The sequence below is a fragment of the Felis catus genome, chromosome B4 (assembly GCF_018350175.1).
Source record: "Felis catus isolate Fca126 chromosome B4, F.catus_Fca126_mat1.0, whole genome shotgun sequence".
Taxonomy (NCBI): Eukaryota; Metazoa; Chordata; class Mammalia; order Carnivora; family Felidae; genus Felis; species Felis catus.
The window spans coordinates 108,771,443-108,796,324 of NC_058374.1; the positions used below are offsets into that span (position 1 = coordinate 108,771,443).

At 33.0% G+C, this 24,882-nt stretch overlaps 1 protein-coding gene across 1 annotated transcript in view; it reads right to left on the reverse strand.

The window, feature by feature from the left end:
- Positions 1-24,882, reverse strand: part of MGAT4C (MGAT4 family member C) — a 724,438-nt gene that overhangs the window by 291,655 nt on the left and 407,901 nt on the right. Inside the window, exon 5 of the mRNA XM_006933915.5 lies at positions 23,072-23,132. The gene's annotated coding sequence lies outside the window, so the exon portion shown is untranslated. The remainder of the gene's footprint in view (positions 1-23,071; positions 23,133-24,882) is intronic.

The window sequence follows — 24,882 nt, forward strand, 5'->3', positions numbered from 1 at the left end:
TTCTTGACATAGGCTTATGTTGGTGTATACTTCCCTCTTAGAACCACTTTTGTGGCTCCACAAAGATTTTGGAAACTTATATTTTCATTTTTGTTTTCATTATCATTTATTACCATGTATTTTTAAAATTTTTCTTTGATTTCTTGGTTGACCTATTCATTGTTTAGTAGCAAGTTATTTATCCTCCATACGTTTGTGTTCTTTCCAGGTTTTTTCTTGTGATCGATTTCTAGTTTCATAGTGTTGTAGGTAGAAAAGATGCATGCTATGACTACAACCTTTTTGAATTCACTGAGGCTTTTTATGCAGCCTAATATGTGACCTATTCTGGAGAATGTTCCATGTGCACTTGAAAAGAATGGGTATACTGATGTTTTAGAATGGAATGTTCTGAATACATCTGTAAAATCCATCTAGTCCAGTGTGTCATTCAAAGTCACAGTTGTTGATTTTCTATTTGGATGACCTATCCACTGATGTAAGTGGAGTGTTAAAGTCCCCTACAATTATTGTATTATTATCAATTAGTTCCTTTATGTTTGTTGTTAACTGCTTTGTGTATTTCAGCGCTGCCATGCATGCCATAAATATTTACAATTTTATGTCTTCTTCTTGGATTTTCTTCTTTATTATTACATAGTGCCCTTCTTTGTCTTTTCTTATAGTCTTTGCTATAAAGTATATTTTGTCTTGATATACATATTGCGACCTCAGCCGAAATTTTTAAGAAGATGATTAGAATAGTCTCATTGTCATTTAAGCAAACATTTTAAATCTGTAAGGAAATTTGCTATGCAGACGTCTAAGTAATCTGCATCTGGACCTGTGTACAGTATGTCTATTTGTTTCCCATGGCTGCTTTAACAAATTACTACAGATTTCATCTATTACAACACATATATATTATCTGACACTTTTGGAGGCCAAAAGTACAAATAAGTTTCACTGGCTTGAAATCATTGTGTCAGCAGGGCTGTGTTCCCACAGATGGTTCTAGGGGAGATATTGTTTTCATGGTTTTTCCAGCTTTTAGAGTTGCATTTCTTATATTCCTGGGCTTATGGCCTCTTCCAAGTCAACAGGCTAGCATGTCACTCCAGGCTTCACATCATCTTATTCTCCTGTACAAACTCCTCCGTATAAGAATATTTGTGATTACATTTGGGGCTCACTCATATAGTTCAGGATAACCTTCCATCTCAAGATGCTTAGCTGAATCTCATCTACATAATTCATTTTGTCATGTATAGTAACACAGCTTCCAGAAATAAGACCTGGATGAGGTCATTATTCAAACTACCATAGCAGTCATGAGGCTCTGGAATGCTAATGAACAATGATAATCAAAATCAACCAAAGGTGAGCATGGAAAAAAAGTAGTCTATGATCCTAAGTAATAGACCTGACATCATTTTTATGCCAAAGTTCCTAGGCAATAAAATTTTAGATCTATTTCTGAAAGATTCTCTCTCTCTCTCTCTCTCTCTCTCTCTATATATATATATATATATATATATATGTATACATATATGTACATATATATTTATATAGTTTATGTAAAGTCATATAAAAATATATGTTACTATAATAAATTTAAATTCTATGCATATATTATAAAAACAATAAATCTACTACCATGTATTAAAAATCTATATCTATGTGTATATATACATATGTATATGTATATATATATATATATATATGTATATATATATATATATATAACCTTGAGTACCTATAATGTGTTTTCTTTAAACATGTCCTATAAGGGAAAACAAAGAGAAAAGAAATAACAAGACCTATTAACAAAGGCTTTCTTGGTCTCTCCTTTTACATTATCTAGCTGTGACTTTCCTACTTTGTAGTAAATGATGTAGGTACTAATAAAATTTTTTTAACTTATGTCAAGAACTGTTAGAAGCTAAAGATGCAGCATTTCAAAAGGACTTTACACATTTTTACATGCTTAATAGAAATATGGATATCAATTTAACTTGCTAAAGTTCAGCAAAATTTATAGAATTGCATGTTATCGGTATTTCTCTTTTGATGCACAGATATCTTAGACATTCATGTCCATACACTCAGAGATGATGTATACAAATACAGATTTTCCTAGTACTTTCAGGGAACAAATGCTTTATATTAAAATGATCATATTGAATTGGCTGCTGTTATGGCCTTTGAGTCATTCTCACACATGAGTATTGTCTCTTGTTTCTGAGTTGCCCTGGTGCAAGATTTTCTATACAGAGAGGAAAAGCCTGTGGGGCCTGGGTGGTTTGGTCGGTTAATCATCCCACTCTTGATTTTGGCTCAGGTCATGACCTCACGGTTCATGGGATTGAGCCCTGTGTCAGGATCTGCACTGTCAGCTATGGGATTTTTCTCTCTCCCTCTCTCCACCTCTCCCCTGCTCATGCTCTCCCTCTCTCAAAATAAATAAACATCTAACAAAAGAGACAGAGAGAGGACAAGCCCTTTAGATCACTGCCATCTTTCTTACTATTCCATATTGCCTTTAGATTCAGAGGAGTCTTTTCCTAAGCCATGTAATCATCTTGTTTCTGGTTATAAAAAATCCTGAGGTCAGAAGTTTCATATCTCTTATAATATGATTATGTTTTCATTATTTATTGTATATGATATTTCCAACTTTTAGAAAGCTGCACCTGACATGTGAAAATAGAACTGTAGATGAACATACAATCTTCTCTAAAAGACAATTTTAAATATTTCTTTTTCTAGTTAGTATTTATTGAGGGAAAATAAAAGAGGACAAAATAATGGTAAACGAGAAAGTATAGAAGTTGAACAGTTGAACAAAATATTAGTATTGCCTATCGATTTTTGCATGATGAATTGAGAAACAGTATGGATGGTCATGATAAAAGATTAATAGAAAGAAGTACATGGCCCAATATCAATATTATTAGGGACATTAAAGTCCTGAATTAACAGAGGTGGAACTTATTACTCTCCGTCTTTATGTTTCTATGGAAGTTTTCAGCTACAAAAGCTTTTATGTAGAGAGAATAGTGTTGTTATTGGACCACAATTTCAGTTTGCTTCAATAATGTGATGCAGGATCCAACCTGATGTAAGTCCAGATTAATGCAGATTCTTTTCTCTATAAATCCTTCACTTCCTTCTTTCTTCATGGGATGGGTTTATCCTTACACTGGCCTTCTTGAGTAGCAAACCACTGCAGGGGTCTACATGTTTTATTATCACTATCAAGTGAGGGCAAGAGTGTATATGTTCCTCCAACCATAAAAATAAGGGCAGGTACTCACTTTTATTAAAAAATCCCTGAAAAAAAAATCATACATTTGTTTAAACCACCAGTTTTAAAGCCTTCAGGCAAGATTATTGATTCAGATGGCAGACGCACATTATCTATCAGTACAAAGAAGTGAATAAGAATTCAGATTTTAGAGCCAGACCATTCCAGACCAAATTATGACTCTGTCCCTTAGTAGCTCTGTGACCGTGTGAAAGATACTTTACATCATATTTCAATGCCCTCGTCTGTATAAGGATAGTAGTAATACCCCAAAGATTGTATTATGCAAACTTTATGTCCCTAATATAAAATATATAAAATTCCTAATAGCGTATCTAGCCATCGAATCTTGATTTGTTATGTTTATTCATGTTAATTTGCATACATGAAGAGATAAATACCAATTATGCTAATACATCTATAGGTATGTGTATATATATATATATATATAGTCATGATATATATGTGTATATAGTGTACACAAATATATGACATATCTATATGTGCATATAGTCATGATTTTCTAGATTGTAGATGATTTGACTTTTTATTGGTTAAATAAATGCTCTTTTTTATAAAACATATTTTGTTTTAGTTAGTTTCTTCTATTCAAATAAAAGGAATTGATTCTAAGATAATCATAATTAAAGGATATGAAAAATTTAAAAAGTAAAGTAGTTATAGATACTATTTATGAATATCAGAACTGTGCATATATTTGAAAAAATATACTTTTTATTTCAAGTTTTCTGATACCTATTTTAAAATTCCAATTGTTTATTTAATTTTAACAATGTTATTTCTAGCTATGGTGGCTGAAGAATTATGTAAAATAACTGTAAAGAAATATATCTTACTGTCATATTGCTTTTTTCTTTTGCATCAGGGAATGGTAAAGCACATGACTGATAAGAAAATATAACTTGCCTTTTTCTCTAAAGTTTCTGGATTCAGGGAAAATTATACTCTTCTGTATTTTAATACGCTACTTGATTTTTCTTATTTTTTGTTAATCCAATTTTGTTTACTGGTTACTATGGTGGTTGATATGGCATAAGTTTAGTATATTCCATCTTTATTTTCTAAAATAGATTAAAGAAATGGTAAGATGAAAAGAACCAATAACTTTTTAGGACTATAAAATTATTAGGATAATTTTCAATAGGCAAAAAGCAAAGAAAAAGAAGTATGTGAAACTATAATAATATACTTAATATAGTATAAGAAACTCATAATATTGTTCTTATACATGATATGTTTTAAGTCATTACTCAAAGGAATTTCACAGTGATGAAAAAAATAACTATGATAGTTTTAAAAAACACAATTGAATTTACAATATATTTTCTTTTCCTATGTTTACTTATTAAAATTATTCAAGAATAAATTTTTAGCTTCATGCTTTATGTTTTCTGACTGAAACATGTCCTAATAAACTTGTTAATACTTCCCACAATCCCTTTCATACCAATCTGATATATGAAATCAAAGACTACTGACAGTGCTCAATCTTACTGATTAGCCTAAATGAGTCAACAGTTTTATGCCCAGCGTATATATTTCTATATGTAAAATAGAGAAATCAGTAGAAGACAAAATACCATAGTTGAATGCAGACAATGTTAACTTTCTTGTAAAAACTTACTAATCAAGAAAAAACTGGTGAAAAGTATTGACTTCAATTAGTTTAATTCTTTAGTTGATTTATCACTGGAAACAATTTATTTCCTTTTAATTGAATACAGTAATTTAAATCAAGTATATTGTCACAAACTCATTGATCTCTTAACTAGCAAGATAAATTTCTATAGTTAAAAACAAAATACAGTTTTTTTTCTTGTAAGGTTGGTTACGTACTACTCCTTGATTTCAGCTATCCATCTCACAAATTTCTGCAGGTTCTCATGGGTGCTAAAAGAATGGTTGATGCCTCTGTGTGATCCATCTACATAGAAAGTAAATACTTCTTATGTTGTATTAGGAGCCACAAGCATATTTGGTTCCATCATGATATGGTTTCTGAAATATATTTTCATACTCTTAACATTCCCCCACTCTTTTTGTGCATCTTAGTTACTAATTATAATGTATTTTGCATTCATTTTATCTTATTATGTTTGATCTTGATATATTTCTTTATTTCCCTTTTCCTTTTAATCACTTTTAGCTGTACATTTTATTGCTAAACATGAAATTTAAACCCAGAAGTAATTAGATCATATTTCAAATATGCCACTTTATTAAGTGTGAATTCTAAAGGGAGGATTATATGAGCAACATAGTAATTGTACCATTTAGAATATTCTAATTTTATATTAGAAGGTAAAATGGTAAGAGTATAAATACCTTGGTAACTAATCCATAAGGAAACAAAGGGCTTTTTTTTTCTGCCTGTACAAAGCAAATTAGGAAAATAGTCAATAATTCTTTTCCAGAAACATTTGCTCTCCGCACCAGATTTATGTCTGGATGTTTACTTGCTTTGTATTATTCTCAAGAGATATGGCTTATTAGAGCCACTCAATGGAAGTCTTACAAATCTAATGACAATTGTTTGTTTCTCCCAAAGAACTACTTCCTGATGATTATTATTCATCCCTGCAGTATTAAAATGATATCTTCAGTTCTGGATGAGAGTTTTTTAAAAATTATTCCAGCTATGTTGATACCTGTTATAGAATAAATGTCAAATTTTCTGACCTATAGTAGATGTTTGGATGCAGATCAATTGTTTTAATATAAATGTTGCCTACTTTACTGATGCTTCACACAAGAATGAATAACAATTTGAGCTACCAGATCAATACCATGCATGTTTATTTGTTGTAGGCAGACATTCAAACACAGACATTTATTTTGTTGATACTTTAAATTCGATTATCTCTAATATAATTTAGTTCATAGTAGCTGCTAATACTGGGGATTAAAAAAGGTTGTTTTCCCTCCCTGTAGCCATGTATTGGATCCCTTCCTTGCCTTTCCATGTGAAGTTCTCATTAATCATGACATTCTTCAGTGACACATAAAACAAGTATTTATTTAGAAATTACTATAGCTTTGTGAAGAAATCCTTAACTAAATTCACAAATAAACCTACAGTGGAATACTGGCAAAAGTGTCCAGTTCTAACCGTGCAAGTAAAGAGGTTTGTAATTCAGCAGCACCTGGGTGGCTCAATCGAGTTAGCATCCGATTTCAGCTTAGGTCATGATCCCCTAGTTTGTGGGTTCGAGCCCTGTGTTGGGCTCTGTGCTGAACACTTGCTCAGAGCCTGAAGTCTGCTTTGGATTCTGTGTCTCCTTCTCTCTCTGCCCCTCCTCTGCTCTCACTCTGTCTCACTCTGTCTCTCAAAAATTAGAAAAAATGTAAAAAAAATTTTTTTTAAGATAAAAAGGCTTGTAATTTCACCTGACTTTTACTTCTTTGTCTCTATGCATGGGCAAATCCAAGCCTCTTGAGTGCTCAGTTTATTTATCTGCAAAGTGGGCAAAGTGAAAGGACCTAAAGGAGGTACTGTATTCAAAGCAATAAAATTCATGCCCAACACAGGACTTCTGTGTAGTTCTTTAATTCTATTATCACCAAGGGGATTACATTCTTAATGTCAGTGGTGTGGTAAGCATCACATAGGTTCTGGCATTAGTAAGACCATCTTGACTCTGCTAAATTGGTTATGTGACTTTGAGCAAATTAGATTTCTAACAAGAATCTCCTTGTTATTTACAAAGATGAGGACTATATTTTCATTTATAGAATATTGTTGGAGGGTTAAATTAGATAAGCCATCTCTTTTCATAGTAACTAGCCAATAAGTTTTATTTCCTACCCAGCCACTTAGCTGAAGAAAAGAATCATAAAGATTTAAATCCATCAGACTTTGTAATAAAATAGTAAACTTTGTATTACATAAATGGCAGGTGAAATTACTTATAAATTACTTATTTATAAATAAACATAGGTCATATTTTATGTCACAGAAAAAAATTGTTTTTGTAGAACAATTTATCAAATCATTTATTTAAAAAATCATGAAAACCATTTGAACTTTTATGTCTCTGGAAGTGGGCAAATATTGTACCCGTTTTGATTCTGCAAACAACAACAAAATTCAACAGAATATGAAAATTGTGAAAGTTAACAATTAAAGTCAAAATATTTTAACTAACTCCAAAATATTTTAACTTACTCCCCCTTAAGCAACAATAATAAAAATTAGGTAATAAGGTAGTTAAGGAGAATTATTTAGACAAGTTATACTTTAATGTCAGGAAGCTTTGTTATATGATTTCCTCAAATATCAGAATACTTTTTAGTCATCTCAGTCTCCCTTTCTTAATTTTTTTCTTAAAATAACTAGAACCATATCATTAAACTGATTATAATCAGTTACGTAAGTACAGAAGGATACAAACCTATAAGTACTAATGCAAAGAGACTGCAAAAATTTATTTCACCATGGCTTTCCTGCAATAAAGCATAATATTTCACTATCACTAGGATATATATTTCACTAGGATGCCCCATACTGTAGACTGCCCACAAAATGTTATCTCTACAGATGTGCAAGGATTGGAAGAAGTGTATCAGGTGAAGGAAAGGTTCTTTTTCAGCAAGTTCTCCATTTGTTACCTGCTTCAACTAGCTTGTTAAAATTAAAGATACTTTTGATTTTGTCATCTCTTAATTTAGGGCTCAGTGTTATGGTAGGGAGAAGTATGAAGGACTAAGGAAAATTACCACAAGACAATAATGTCTTTGGAAAGGTCCTGCAGGTGGGAATTGTGGCTAATGTTTGAAACTTTTCCTTAATTTCTATTACTTCCTACATCACGATCCATTTAATAGGGGCTGCCCGAAATAGGAAGGCCTTTCTGGAAGGCTGTTTATATTTGTGCTACAGACTATTCTAGTAGGTTCTTCAACCTTCTTTTGAATTCTTGATCATCTTGGTAACTCATGTAGCTCTTTTGAAATTTAATGACCAACAACATCTGCTGAAATTCCATAAGACACTCATGTTCATCACTTCAAGTAATGAATTTGGCATGAACAGTAAATGCCAAGATTCAGAAAAGTGACGTTGAATTTGGAGCCTTCATCATCAGAGAAGTCATGAAAGGTCTTGGCTTTCTCTGGAGATATTTTTGGAAATGTTTACTGAGAAAATTCTAGGTACAATTTAAGGGTATAACAGTTTTGCTGTTATTTCTGTGGAACTTAGTAGAAAATGTATATATGAGTTTGTTGCACATTTACTATTTTATTTTATTTTTTATTTTGTTTCATTCGTTTTGAGAGAGAGTGAGAGAAAGCATGAGTGGGGGAGTGGCAGAGAGAGAGGGAGACAGAGAAACTTAAGCAGGCTCTATGCTTGGTGTGGAGACTGACATAGGGGGTTATCTTACATTGGTGAGATCATGACCTGAGCCAAAATCAAGAGTTGGACACTTAGACTGAGCCAACAGGCGCCGCAATTTACATTTATTTTAAATGAACAGTCACACCTGAATATTATAATACTCTAAATGATGCACCTTTAAATACATCACCAGATTAAAAAAAAAAGCTACACAAGCCATAAGAAAGCCTAAAAACAGTTATGTAATAACCTATTGCACACAGTGAATTATACATTTAGAAAGATCTATTTATTTGAAAGCCTTTTAAGTCAGTTTCTATTTAACCACACTGTGAAATATGGTCATGTAAGCCATTTGCTTAGCTGTTGTATTTTTTCTAAGACAGATTTCACATCTTCCATGCTGTTATTAGAAACTGTGTAGGATGAAATAGGAAATAAGCAGATAGTATTTATACAAAATGCTTACATTTGTGCAGACGGAATACCACATATGAACGTATTTAAGTTTACCTTCAAATAAGGAAAAATAATCATTCATACTCAGAATTACTTTGAGGATTAAATGAGGTATTGTACATAGGAAGAATAACTGGCATATGAAAATGCTCAATAAAAACTAGCCTGATTTATCATTATTAGTTTCATCCAATGGTATCTAAAACATGCTGATATTTAAAAATAAAATGTTTTAGGGGCTCCTGGGTGGCTCAGTTGGTTGAGTATCGAACTTCGGCTCAGGTCATGGTCTCATGGTTTGTGGGTTCAAGCCCTGAGTTGGGCTCTGTGCCAAAACCTCTGAGCCTGGAACCTGCTTCAGATTATGTGTCTCCCTCTCTCTCTGCCCTCCCTCTCTCTCTCTCTCTCTCTCTCCTCTCTCTCTCTCTCTCTCTCTTTCTCTCAAAAATAAAAACATTAAAAAATTTTTAAAATAATAAAATGTTAAATGTTTTGTTGCTTTTAATACTGGCCATATTGTATTTATCTGTATGTCATTCTCCATGTTTATCACTATGACTACACATATGTGTGTATGTCTGTATATATATACATTATTCTTGGTATGTTCCCTTGTTTTTGTGGAGGACAGCCTTTAGTAGACTCCTGAGAAATCACACGTGAAAACTAATGCTTTGACACTTTGAATGACTAATGAGGTATTTAATCTATCTCCACATTTCATAGATACTTTGGACACAGAATTCTAGACTGGAAATTATTTCTTTCCAGAGAATTTTCACCAATCACATTTAGTTACATTTAAATGTTTTTTTTTTTCTTTATTTATTCTTGAGAGAGAGAGAGGGTGTAAGCAGGGGAGGAGCATAGAGAGAGGGAGACACAGAATCTGAAACAGGTTCCAGGCTCTGAGCTGTCAGCACAGAGCCTGATGTGGGGCTCGAACTCACAAACCACGAGATCATGACCTGAGCCGAAGTCAGACGTTCAACCGACTGAGCCACCCAGGTGCCCCTAGTTAAAATTTCTAACACAGAACAAATTAATCTTTGGTGTCATGCAGGATCTTCATATTTGTACATCTGAGTCTCCTTGATCTTATTCATCAACTTGTTCTATTCTTTCCTTCAAGAAACATTTACCAACTAAACTTCTATAGATATCTTTTCCTTTAAAGACTGTAGTTCATGAAAGCATCTGAATTTGGGAGAAAACAAGTGCCACTCAAAAATCTGAATCCATTCTGATTTTCTGGTGTTTTGCATCTAATCTGTTTATTGCCCTGACCCAGCTCTGAAAGTCTGAAGAAACTTCCATATTCCTGAAATTTTAATACAACAAGAGTCCCTTACTCTTATTTTCATCCACTGTGTGAGGTACTTAGTGGCACTTGCAATCTGGAAAGTTTTTCAGTTTTTGAAATTTGTATTAAATTATTTTATTGATGCTTTCCCATCTATTTTATTTCTCTCTCTATCTCTGTCTCTCTCTCTCTGTGTCTCTCTTTTGAAATTCTATACTTCAGATGTTGGGACCCCTAGATGAATACACTGATTTGCTCATTTTTCTTTCCTATTTTTCATCTCTTTGTCTTTTTGTTTACTTCCCGGGAATTCTTCTTGTTTACGTTACAACCTAGGTTGCAATCCCCCATGCCAAGCAATATCAGCGTGAGGCAAAGGGAAAAATCAGTAATATTGGTCTTGTCTTTATTTTAAAAAAAGATTATTTTGCTCATTTTAGGATTATGCATTAATTTTTATTTTTAAAAATACTTTATTAAAATAATTTTGGAATTACTGAGGTTATTGGTGTACCCTTAAATTTTGTCCTCGAAGAGAGTGCCTCATCTGATTTGTCTTTGTCTCAGCCTTGGTTTATGTGCCCTGATGTGTAGCCTTTCTCAAGGCTAAATTAACCTGGTGCTGGTTGAATCTTTGTGTGTTTCAGATGTTTGGTTTTTAATCGAAGCCAAGAACACTATGACTAGTATAGTAGAATTGGAATTACAGAAATCAAACTTTTGAAAACATGGAAACAAAAATTGGAGAAAATGAAGATAATAAACAAAATAAAATATCAAAATAAATGAACAAAACTTCTGATTTAACATGCTTAGAGATATATGAAAATATTGATTGCCACCAAGACTTGGATGCTATTTTTAAAACATGAAATAATCCAGAGAACTAACAGTTCTTTGTTTTCAACCAATCTCTATTTTTTTTTTTTTTTTTTTTTTTTTTTGCCTCCACCTAACCTCATCATTTATCCTCCAAGCCAGAGGTATCTTGTACTGCAAATAACTAAGACTTTGGGGAATTGTGCAGTGCGATGTCAATTATATCATTTTTTGTCTTTTCCCACTGACAACTTAGGTTTATTTTTCTCATGTGTTTGTTATTTACTGCTAGTCCAGAGACTTAGCTTGCAAAATGTTGTCGCATTGTTCTCAACCCCCAATCTCCCCTAACTTGAAAGTTTGTGTCATGAAAGGAAAACAAAATAGACTTTATTTTTTTTTAATTTTTTTCAACGTTTTTTATTTATTTTTGGGACAGAGAGAGACAGAGCATGAACGGGGGAGGGGCAGAGAGAGAGGGAGACACAGAATCGGAAACAGGCTCCAGGCTCCAAGCCATCAGCCCAGACAGAGCCTGACGCGGGGCTCGAACTCACAGACCGCGAGATCGTGACCTGGCTGAAGTCGGAGGCTTAACTGACTGCGCCACCCAGGCGCCCCACAAAATAGACTTTAGTGTCATTTTAGTAGAGTTCAAGCATGGAGAGAAAGCAGAAAAGTGGTCAGTCTCCCACCTTTGTCTGAAATTTGATTTCTTAAATGGTCATTGTGTTTATTTATACTATAACTTTTATTAACACAGAAATAGAATGAGTCCAAATTTCTGCAATAAGATTAAAAATGTGAAAAATATGTTAATTTTTTTAGCAGAGGGCTTTAAGTATCTTTTATATACCAGGTGCTATATGCTTTATTGAGCATACAATCTTTTAGGGAAAATAACATAACGATGGGCACTGTCTATAATCTAAAATGTGTTATATTAGAAAAAATCTCAAGTATATTTAGGTACAAACAGGAGGAAGTTTGTTCAGGGAAGTCTACCAGAAAAGATAACTTCTAAGCTCAGTCATTAAGACTAATTAGTAAAGAATGACAGAAAATGGAGAGGAACTAGCTGAATGTAACAGTAATGCATGTAAAATTCTAGGGTAAGAGAACACAGCCATAGGGGAAGCCTCAAATAATTCATTCAGCACATTTACAGAATACATGAAGACAAGAAGGAAAGAGAATTGTCAAGATACTTCCTCAAAACGTTAAGCCACCTATGCTTAACATTATTGAGTTAGCAGTGTATTTATGGAATTAGAACACTGACATACTGATATACAGAAGTATAAACAAAATTTAAGTGGATAAATTTACTACTTGACCTGCTAAGCCCTGTTTGATTTTCAGTTTTATTTGGGAGCGAAAAATATTTATAATATATACACTGTAAATGAAAGAAGTTCATGAATACAACTCATGAAGCAAACGTGACAAATGACAAAGGAAACTCTATTTTACTTTCTGTGGAAGTGATCCTAAGATACATTACAAAGTTAGAAAAAAAAACCCTGAGAGCATGAGTTGATTCTTGACATTCCATTAAGGTGCTAAGGATAGAGTCTTGGCAAAGTTTCTTTAACAGATTGATTATGACCTTTATTCCAGTGAGCATCTCCCATCATCATGAAAAATACAGTCAACAGAAGAAATTAGCAGCAAATAGAATTTTTAAAAATGTCTTGGTGTTCGTGAAGTTGAAAATCATATTCACATTCAGGTACTAAGTATTTTATGTCTGCTACTTATTGTTAGAGAAAAAAATGACTAAAAGCACATGTTTCTAAAGAGCTTAACTATACCTTAATTGCCACATTCCTAATACACTGCTAAAAAGGGCATTTCAACCTAATTATTTTCTGCCAAGAAACTGTCCATGGCATGTCTTTGTCTCTGCATTCATGATTGATTAACCCTTCACTGGATCATTAAAACAAGTAATATAGTAATATAATAGACATTTAAAAATATTTACTTTAAAAATAATTAAAGGGCATCGGAGTCATACTTTAAGGTACTCAAGATAAGTATAATCCCATTGGGAGTACATATGCAAGAAGAGAAACGTGGACTAAACACTTATTTTTCTTTCCATGTATATAATGATAGAAATAAGATTATTCTCTCCAAAGAATATTTTGGCATTTATTTTAGCATGGATGGTATTTACTCAGATAATTCTCTTCTCACCTTTCCATTATACAGGTAAACACACTCATTTACTCTTGAGAATATTTTATTCATAGGGCATTGACACTCAAATTGAAACCACAGTCTTTTTCCCCCAAGCTATAAGGAAACACAAAGATATATTTTTACCATTATAAATTATAATCATTTTTATAGCTGAGAAAAATGATGGATAAAGATTGATGATGGATAAAGGAACTTGGTTAAGAATATTATGACATTGATTTTTTCATGTTCCTATCATCATTAAATTTTTGATAACCTTTTAAAAAATTTTTAATATTTATTTATTTTTAAGAAAGAGAGAGAGAGAGAGCGCAAGTGGTGCAGGAACAGAGAAAAAGGGGGACAGAAGTTCCAAAGCAGGCTCCACATGCTGACAGCAGAAAGCCAGATGCAGGGCTCGAACTCAGTAACTGCGGGATCATGACCTGAGATGAAGTCAGATGTTTAACTGACTGAGCCACCCAGGTGTCCCTTGATAACTTTATTTCTTGCTTAAAGTTTTGGATATCTCCACAAGGACCTTATTCCAGAGTATCAGTAATTTGTAGAACAAAGAATGTGGATATACCAGACCTTAGCAGTCTAGAATGTTTTGATTTTTTTAGTGCTTTTTTTTAAATGTTTATTTATTTTGAGGGGGGAGAAAAGGGGGGAATGGGCACAGAGAGAGAGGGAGACACAATCTGAAGCAGGCTCCAGGCTCAGAGCTGTAGCACAGAGCCTCACGTGGGACTTGAACTCACCATGCCATGAGACATGACTTGAGCCAAAGTCGGACCTCAATCGACTGAGCCATCCAGGCGCCCTATAGGCCAAAAATCACAGATCACAAATATTTGTGACTTGGGACCAGTTTTTAGCTTCTCACAGTATTAATCTCTCCATGTGTAAAGTGGAACATAGACCACTAACGTCTTTATTAACTTCAAATTACTATACTGAGGTTTTAATTATTTACCCAGATCTTAAAGTCTCTCATTTAAAAATATGTGCGTATAATGATTTAATTTTCATCTTGTAAGTTTTCAAATGCCTTTTCACATAAAATAAATGTGTGAACAGTATTCTATATTCAATTAGTATGGGTGAATATTAAAAATTATAGATAGGGGCGCCTGGGTGGCTCAGTCGGTTAAGCGTCCCACTTCGGCTCAGGTCATGATCTCACAGTTCGTGAGTTCGAGCCCCGCATTGGGCTCTGTGCTGACAGCTCAGATCCTGGAGCCTGCTTCAGATTCTGTGTCTCCCTCTATCTCTGCCCCTCCCCTGCTCATGCTCTGTCTCTCTCTGTCTCAAAAATAAATAAACATTAAAAATAAATTTTCAAAAAAAATATTGATTTACACATTGGGGAACATTTTAATAAAGATATTAATTTATATTTAATATTTATTATAATAATAATTTGTCAGTTAATGCCATGATATGTAATATTTACTATTTTAATAGGTTAAAAAATTATAGGCAAACAAAGTATATATTAAGACCAAGAGTATTACCAAACATCAAGAATATTATTTCACAATAATTAAAGGGGTCAATCCATTAAGAAGACATAACAAACCTAATTATATATGCACTTAGGAGAAGAATTTAGAAGTACATGAAACAAAAATTGACAGACTTGAAGAAATAAATCTCAAATCCACACTTTGTATGGGGATTTTAGTACTGCTGTGGTAATTGAGAGCAAAAAGACAAAAAAAAAATCAATGAACAAAATTATCAAACTATCTGAAATCTATAAAGCACTACTCTCCAAGTTTTAAGATATATTCCTTTTAGATGTACATAGAGCATTCATTATATCGTAGGCTACAGGATAACTCTCAGGAAATTTCAAACAATGAAATAATGTACAGTATAGCATTTTGCCTCAAGGCTATTTATTAAAAACTGATTTTTAAAAGATAGAAAATATCCAAATAATGAGAAATTACACATTACATTGTAAATAATCCATGTTTCAAAGAAGAAACCACAAAATAATTTAGATACCATTTCAGAATGTATGGTAATGTGAATGCCAAAACCTAAGAAACACAGTTTGAATGGTGCATAGAGGAAAGCTGGTAATTTAAAATTACTCTATTAGTAAAGAAGTGAAGTATAAAAATAATGACCTAATTTTCTATGGTAGAAGTTGGAAAACAAAAATCAATTTAAAATTCAAAAAGAGTAGAAGAAAGGAAAATTATTACTGGGAACAGCTATCAATAAATTTGAAAATGAAGAAAAATATTTTGTAGATCAACAAAATCAAAACTGTTTTCTTTGACAAGATTAATAAAACTGATATACATAGCCAACTTTAGGTCAAAGAAGACAAATTCAAAATACAATTACTAGAAATGAACTATAATACTACAGATCCATCCCTCAGCAAAATTTCATGATAGTACTTTATGAATAGTTTTATGTAAATAGATACAGTAATTTAGAAACAGTAGACTAATTTTCTTTTCTTTTCTTTTTTAATGTTTTATTTATTTTTGAGACAGAGAGAGACAGCGCATGAGTGGGGTTGGGGCAGAGAGAGAGGGAGACACAGAATCTGAAGCAGGCTCCAGGCTCTGAGCTGTCAGCACAGAGCCCGACGCGGGGCTCGAACTCACAAACCGTGAGATCATGACCTGAGCCGAAGTCAGTCACTCAACCGACTGAGCCACCCAGGCGCCCCTAGACTAATTTTCTAAAAGACAGAAATGGCCATAACTGAAATAGGCCAATAAAGAAAATCTGAACGGGATGCCTGGGTGGGTCAGTAGGTTGAGCATCTGACTTAGCCTCAGGTCATGATCTCACAGGGGCTTCCTGAGTTCAAGCCCCGCATCAGGCTCTGTGCTGACAGCTCAGAGCCTGAAGCCTGATTTGGATTCTGTGTCTCCCTCTCTCTCTGTCCCTTACCTGCTCTCTCTCTCTCTCTCTCTCTCTCTCTCTCTCTCTCTCAAAAATAAATAAATGTTAAAAACATTTTTAAAAAAAGAAAATCTGAACATCCCTTTATCCATTTAGAAAATTATTATATTTCTAGTTCAAAACTTTCCCACAAAGAAAATTCCAGGCTATATAAAGAGCTAATAAAACAGCTCTTTAAGTAGCTATTCCAGTGAATCCTATCAATTATTTGAAGAAGAAATAATATATGAACTTAGAAAATAGAGGAAAAAGCACTTCCAAACTCATTTTATGTCTTTGTTACCAAATAATATAAAGACCTAAATGGAAAGAAAAATACAGCATAATATTTCTCATAAACATAAACACAAAAATCTTTAACATAATATTAGCAAAGCAAGTCAAGTTATGTATATGGAAGATGCTGCATGATGACCAATTAGAATATTGGAATTCAGAAATTAACCAACGCAATTTGACATATATAAAGTGTAGAGAAGAGAAATAATAAAGTCATCTCAAAAGATGCAGAAAAATATTTGAAATCTAGCACTCATTTATGATAAAAAACTCTTAAAAGCCTAGGAATAGAGTAGAACTTGCTTAATCCCATTAAGAGAACACATGAAAACTAAAATACTTAGGAGAGAAACACTGAATGTGTATCTCCTAACATTGACAATGGCAGAATCAGTTCTTACCTTCTCTATTCAACATTGCAATGGAAGTTCCAGCTAATGAAATTGGACAAGAGGAATGAAAATGTAAACGTTGGCATGAAAATTTTAATGTCGGACAATATGTATACACATACACGTATATATGTATATATATCAGGCCATATGTATATCAGACAATATGAAAGCCTATGGAATATATACAAAAATACATGGAGTAAAAAGTGCACTTAGCAAGCCCACCGGATAAAAGGTTGCTATAAAAATTGATTGTATTTCTATACACTAAAATGGAAAATGAAAAATTTTAAATGTTAACATTAATAGTAGCATCGATAAATATTTAATAGGAATAAATCCAACAAAATATGTGTGGGATCTCTATTATGAAAACTACAAATTGCCTCGGAGAGAAGTCCTAAATAAAAAGAGCTATGCTATCCTCATGCATGAGAAGACTCAATATTTTTAGTATGTTAATTCTTCCTGATTGGTTAGCTTTAATACAAATTCAATCAAAATATCATAAGAATATTAGCTGATTCTAAGATGAAATGGAAAGGGATCTAGAATAGTCAAAATCATCTTGAATACATTTGGTAGAGTTACACTAACGTATTTAAAAACTTGCTCTTAATCTTCAATAATAATAGACAAATAATAGACAAATATATCAATAGCATACTTCAAGAATTTAATAATACACAAATAGATGAATAGAAGGGTAAAAATCTCACACAAACACTTTCAATTAATTTTGAGCAAGGTCTGAGCTAAAAATGATTCTTGACCCCTGATTTCTTCAATCACAAAAATTAATTTAGCGGGCTCATAGAATTAAATGTAAGGCTAGAAGCAAAAAGATTCTAGATGTAAATATGGGAAAATGACTTTGAAATCTTGTAATATGCCAAGATTCTTAAACAGTACATAAAATACAAAACAACAACAGTGTGCACTTACTTTTCCAGTAAAGGCTTTCAGACAATGATAGTCGATATGTAGATGTAGGCAATGTGGAGTCACAGAAAGAGCATGACTGTAGAAATAGGGGTAACCTGGATAAATTAGTTTGGTAAATACTACGTTAAACAACAACTGAACGGTTGGTGTAAGAATTCTTTGTACTTTTAATACACTAATGTGCTTTTCCATTCTCTAAAAAAAGGCATTTGGTATAATTTTGGTATAATATTGGCATTTGGTATAATTTCAAAGAAATTATTACCTGTTGTCCAAAAGAAAATGATCACAAAATTTCTGTTTACATGCTTCATTGTCTATAGTATCAAGAATTTGTTTCAGGAAGTTAATAGTTCAGGTATCTTGGATTTTTGGTTCATCAAAGTCTAATTAAATATGCGACCTCTACTTTTTTGCATTTTACAAGTCATTATCCTTATGAGTTTTTCCTTAAGTGTCTCTCAGAGATAAGCCCTCTGTTACTGATATTTTATTTCAGGCTTCCTGCTTTATTAGTTTATTGAGCATTTGTCAAAGTCATTGGCAGTTTCTATATATTTTGATAATGATTCCTCCTCTGATTTATTTTTGTATTTATTCATTTATTTGTTTGTTTTTAATTTTTTTAAATGTTTATTCATTTTTTGAAAGAGGGAGACAGAGCGTGAGTGGGGGAGGGGCAGAGACAGAGGGAAACCCAGAATCTAAAGCAGGCTCCAGACTCTGAGTTGTCAGTACAAAGCGTGACATGGGACTTGAACTCATGAACCATGAGATCATGACCTGACCCGAAGTCAGACACCTAACCAACTGAGCTACCCAGGCACCCCATCCTCTAATTTATTTTGTAAAGTGAAGCCATATTAAGTGGAGTACATACACCTACATATATGCATACCATACACACATATGTGGAGGTGCATGTGTATGTATGTGTATAGCACATTCAAAAGGAAAATTCTGTAGTACCTAGTACCAGATTTTTCGGTATGGACTGTCTTTCAAAATAACCACATTCTTATTTTCTATGCTTCTAAAAGAACAAGAGGTTGGACATACTCAGAGGCCATAGCTACATGTCAACAGACCCTAAATTCTTTAAATTAGTGCCAAATCTTCCATAATCTTGTTCTAATCTACTTTCAAATAAAACTTCCATTCATAGGAGCTGCCAAACATAACCCATCCACCTGTATTTAGGATGATAAGCGATAAGCAAGTAATTCTTACTAATGTCTTCTTCATACTTTTCCTTATGCCATTCCCTGTGCAGAGAATTCCTCAGCTTTCTTTACAGCTTGTGTCAGCTCAGCAATGTGCTGTTGCTTTGTCTCAGCTGAAAACAAACTCTAGTTCTGCTAGATACTATTAACATTTCGACTTCTGCTTTATAGTTAAAGCTCTATTATATTTTTAAAAGTATATACTGAATTTTCTTACTATCTATTGAATTCATAAATGAGAATTAACAGTTTATAGTAGTAAATTTCCTATAGTCTTTTCACAGTTTCATACACACACACACACACACACACACACACACACACACACACATACTCTCATCTCTCAATAAATGCTTGTAAAATAAACTGATGTTTTTATTTATTTATTTTAAATGTTTATTCATTTTAAGAGAGAGAGAAAGCATGCGTGAGCAGGGGAGTGGCAGAGAGAGAGGGACAGAGAGAATCCCAAGCAGGCTCCTTGCTGTCAGTGCAGAACCTCACGCAGGGGAGCCCACAAACTGAGAAATCAGGGCCTGAACAGAAATCAAGAGTCTGACGCTTAACCGACTGAGCCACCCAGGTGCCCCAAATAGATGTTTTTAATAATCATAGATTTTTTTTTGTTTTTCTTTAAACTATTTAAAGAGACATCCACAGAATATTTCATATCTTGTCTTAGACAAGACTAGTTACATATGCCGTGGGAGTTAGGACTTAATAAAATTTGGTAGGCTTTATTTGCATAGCAAAACTACTGAAGCGTGAAGCTTGTGGACTTCTCTATTTGTGTACAATGTGTATTTGTAATTATTTTGTTAAATAAACTGGTGAGTATATGATGGCTGGTACTATGTATTTAATATATACATTATGTTTTTTATATTCCGATTTATGGAATTATTTGGTTTTCATTATCTACTGTCACTCACTCACAAATTTTACAGACTATTATATTCCAGGCACTATGCTGGGCACTAAATATTGTGCTTAAGTTTTGTAAGCGGCGCAAGTAAATAATTCTTTCTCTTCACTCTATATTAATTTTTATTTTTTTATAAAATATAAATAAAATGCTTAAAATTATGGTAAATGCTATGAAGTCAAAACAGTCCGTAAGAAGCTAGATTGGATACTTAAAAAAGAACTTGTCAAAAAATGACACTTAAGCTAGTTAAGCAGAGTCTGAAAGGTGGGGAGGTATTCATGGAAAGAACAGAGGAAACTGTGATACAGAGAACTATTTAAAAATACCATTATAATCTGAGTAACAAAATACTTGTTAAATCCAATGAATGCCTCTAACAAAACAGTTTTCTTTGAATTACTCTAAAAATAATATGAATTTAGACTGTGTTTTTAAATAGCTTTCCTTAAAAAAGAAAGAAAATACCTCCTAGTAAGATGTAAAGATATTGAAAATTCAAAATTTAGACATTTTTTTCATTCTAAATACAAAAAAAATTTAATAGAAAGAAGAGAGCAGAAATATGCTTAATTATATGTACTTTGCATACAGTATACTGGTATTTTTTTCTAGTTTTGTGAACTGTTTTTCTTTCTTCTTTCCCCCCCCAGAGTTAACAGAACATGTCAAAATCCTAAAATAATGTTATTAAATATATTTATTTCATACTTCTATTTATTAGGAGGCCTTATAAGGGTTTAAGGTCACTGTAATTTAGACTGGGAAATGTGATGAATATCTTATTAAATACTGTAAATTATGCATAAATGATCAAATAGGTTCCCACAGTACTGGCCTACTTATGCTTTAATTCATTAATAAGAAAATTCTGGTTTATGTTAAATGTTCCACATTTTTACAACTAGGACAAATATCAAAAGACTTATACCATATAAATGCAGTATAAAGTCACCATTTTTATCCAGTTGAAAGAGTTTTCTTTTTGCTACTTCTTGAAATGATCATCCATTTTGGATTGCAATAGAGAGTTTAAGAAACAATGTTAAATTTAAAAAAAAAAATAGAGAAAACACATCAGTTTATATAGTTAATTTACCCACTGTTAAGACTGCTGTCATGCATGCTAAAAACACTTTAAGAAGATTTCAGTGATTGCTTTCATTTAACTACCTCTTTGCCATTTATCGGCTTAATTTTACACAAAATGGAGCACTCTTAAAACTCAAGGGAAAATACTAGGCTTTAGTTTTACATACCACATAATGGAAATAACAAATGAAAAAAAAAAGTTTTTTTTTCATCTGCTAAATATCCCACATCTAAAAAGATAGATCAGTACTAAAGTCTCTCAGCACAATTTTAATGCATAAAAATAAGCATCTTTTTTCATGTCCTTTTCAGATTTGAACTAGTATCTGCCTCATTTTCCAAGGTATGCCATTTTCTCTCAAAATATATAGGATAATAAAGTGGAATTTTCACAGCCGAACTATATTGTAAATGAGAAAAATCTTTATTTTCCAAAGCTTTGTCTTTGGTGAGACCAGTTTCGAATCACCTCTACTTTTTTCTCCAGTAAAATTAATGCAGTTAAGTACATATCCCTTTGTTTAAATAAATAAAGAAGCCATGGAAATGTATTCATCAAGAGCTAGGCCATTATCGGGAAACATATTTGAACTACTTAATCATCAGAATAAATGACTATGTTAACAGCAGAAGGGTTGATTAATTTTTTGTTACAAACACTTGCATATTAATAGATAGTTACATTTTTGTCAGTCCCTTTGCTGTTGAAACGTTCCAAGAGATCATCTAACATATGTTCAAATTACCAGCTTTCTAATAGATAAAAATTCAGTAGCAAGAAGCTATACGAATCAAGAATGCACCATCCCACAGCATAGGTCTGATGACCCCTGAATGTGACCTGCTCCCAGAGGAAAGCAATTTAATGCTCCATTGCACACCGAACAGTATGTATGAATCACAAAACCCCCAGATAAATTAGTGACAGCTACATCTGAATAGGATTCCCTCTAAGTCGCTTATCTGCAGCCAGGCAAGCTTGTTTCACCCTCACTTTCAAAGATAAAAGCCTCATGGCATGTGGCCTTGGCAGATTCTCACAAAGCAAACAGCCCCCATCGTCCATTATTGGGGGAAAAAAATGTCCTTATTATTTCAGGTACTGTGTACTATGACAGCAAATGGGATAAAGTGAAAACTATCTGCAGTGAGAAATTCATCAATCAATACCGGGCCTTACGTCTTCTCTAACTTTCATAAGCTCAGTGCCTCTTGCTCTTTCACTTTTATTTTTGACAGTTCTGATACCCCAGAGTTGCAACCATGGCAAAGTTCAAGAATGGAACAACAGGTTATTAAAGACAACTTATCAGAGGCCAAACAGGGAGAAGAGATGCCAACAATTAGCAAGCAGCTGAAAGACAGATCTGTGACAGAACAAGAAGAAAGGCACCACAAAGCCTTTACCTTTAGCTAACTATGGATTCCATTGAAAAAAAAAAGAAAAACAGAAAAACTGAGATGCTAAATATATGTTGTAATTACTTAGGGATATTGATCGTAGAAAAGATAAAAAATAATTATGCTCAAAATAACATGAAAATATGTATTTGTAAGAGATCATATTTACATTCTTATCAACCAGAGATAAATTGGGATATCAAAACTATACAAAAGTATATGCTTTAAACTGAACATGAATGAATAGCACAAATGTAGTTTCTTCTTCAAAGTATTTACTACTAAAATTCTTTTAAACTGAATAATAAAACAGACATATCAGTTTCCACTTTCTGCACTTCTTATAGCCTACAATTACACTTAATCGTCTTCCATTACATATCTTAATGAAAGCCATGCCATATCATGGGATCAGTTATATAGCGTAGAATTCAATAGCACAAATAAACAGTACTCACGTTTCAGGTTCTGTTGGTAGTCTTTCTCAGGCAAAATCAGGGTTGTGTTTTCTGGATGAGTCTGTGTTAAACCAAAATGACAAAAAAAAAATCTCAGTTTCCCATGGCACTGCCACTTAGAATGCATACAAATAACCCCCCAGTTAGTCAAGGAGAAAAAAATTGCATTAGAGAGTACTGATTTGTAAATTTGGTCTTTTCAAATGTAGATAATGTTTACCCCTCCACCTCCCCCCATATCTTTGCAAAATTTCTGCCCAATGAACTCATTAGTGTAGAAACTCAACTATGGCCATGGTCAGTGAATGAATTTCAGGCCTAAGATTAACCTCCAATAAGCATGCACAATAATTGGACATCTGAATTTGAGAGACATAAGAACGATGCTGAAAAGGAAAAATAAAAGCAACAACAACAACAAAAAAACATAGTTTAGAGAATGAACAGTATGATCGATCTAGCTAAATTAATGGCTGTTCTATGTATAAGGTGATTAATAGGATCCCAAATGTATAAAAATGAAAGCAAACATACCTTGAAAACATTATCAATACCATATCCAATGACACTTTGGAGAATATAAATATAGCTACTAAATTTACCTTCTTTGAAATTACACAGGTTTAATTAAATTGGATATATGTCCTTTGCAGCAATAACAATTTAAGCAACATTAAACATCATTTAAAATATGCAAGAACTTCAGTTAGGCAATAAAATTATTATTTCTGTTCTGTCTAGCTACTGTGTTTATATTGAGCTATTTATTTACAATGTACTTTAATGTTATCAGTAATTTCTTAGAAGCTTCAGTAAATGGAGAACTAAGATGTTCAATTAAAACATTAAACTTAACTTGTGAAGCACCACATTATAATAATGTTTGTTTCTTTGTGAATTAGAAAAAAAAGTATGGAAAAGTAATTAGAACAATTAGTTTAAATATTTAAAAATCCCAATGTCATGTGTGCATTGTTTGACACTTTATTTAAATAATATAAACACAAAGTCACGTAATAGTCCTTAATCACTACATGTCAAGAGTGTTTTACTGTCTCTTGGAGTGTTCTATTTTCTGGTTCAACAAATAGATCTTGACTAAGATGGCCTTCTAATTCCTCTCAGCTTGACTAAATTTTAGAAAGGTTTCTTTCCCTCATTCTAGGCCCTTGACTTCTCTTTTCTTAGACCACTTTAAACTTGTAATTGTAAATTATTTTTTCTGTCCCTTTGAGGTACAAATCTTCTCCCAAACTCTTGCCAGTTTTTGATCCAGATTTTTTTCTCTAGGACTTTGGGAGCTATCCCTTTGGGATGTAAACATTAAGAAATACACAGGGCGCCTGGGTGGCTCAGTCGGTTAAGCATCCGACTTCAGCCAGGTCACCATCTCGCCGTCCGTGAGTTCGAGCCCCGCGTCAGGCTCTGGGCTGATGGCTCAGAGCCTGGAGCCTGCTTCCGATTCTGTGTCTCCCTCTCTCTCTGCCCCTCCCCCATTCATGCTCTGTCTCTCTCTGTCTCAAAAATATATAAACATTAAAAAAAATTAAAAAAAAAACAAAAACAAAAAAAAACCATTAAGAAATACAGTGCCTCTATCTCAGAGTCTCTATTTGAGGGTAGGAGCTTTACCTCAATAAGCTCTATTAACAAACAGATAGCCTAATCACATCAATCAACTTCCCCCATAACATCTTTTAGTATTTTTTTCCTCTAGCTCATCTCAGCTCTTAAAAATCTCCCATCTTGTATTTTAATACAAGTAAGTTCAATACCCCTCCTTCACCTTTGCACTAGTCTTGAATAAAGTA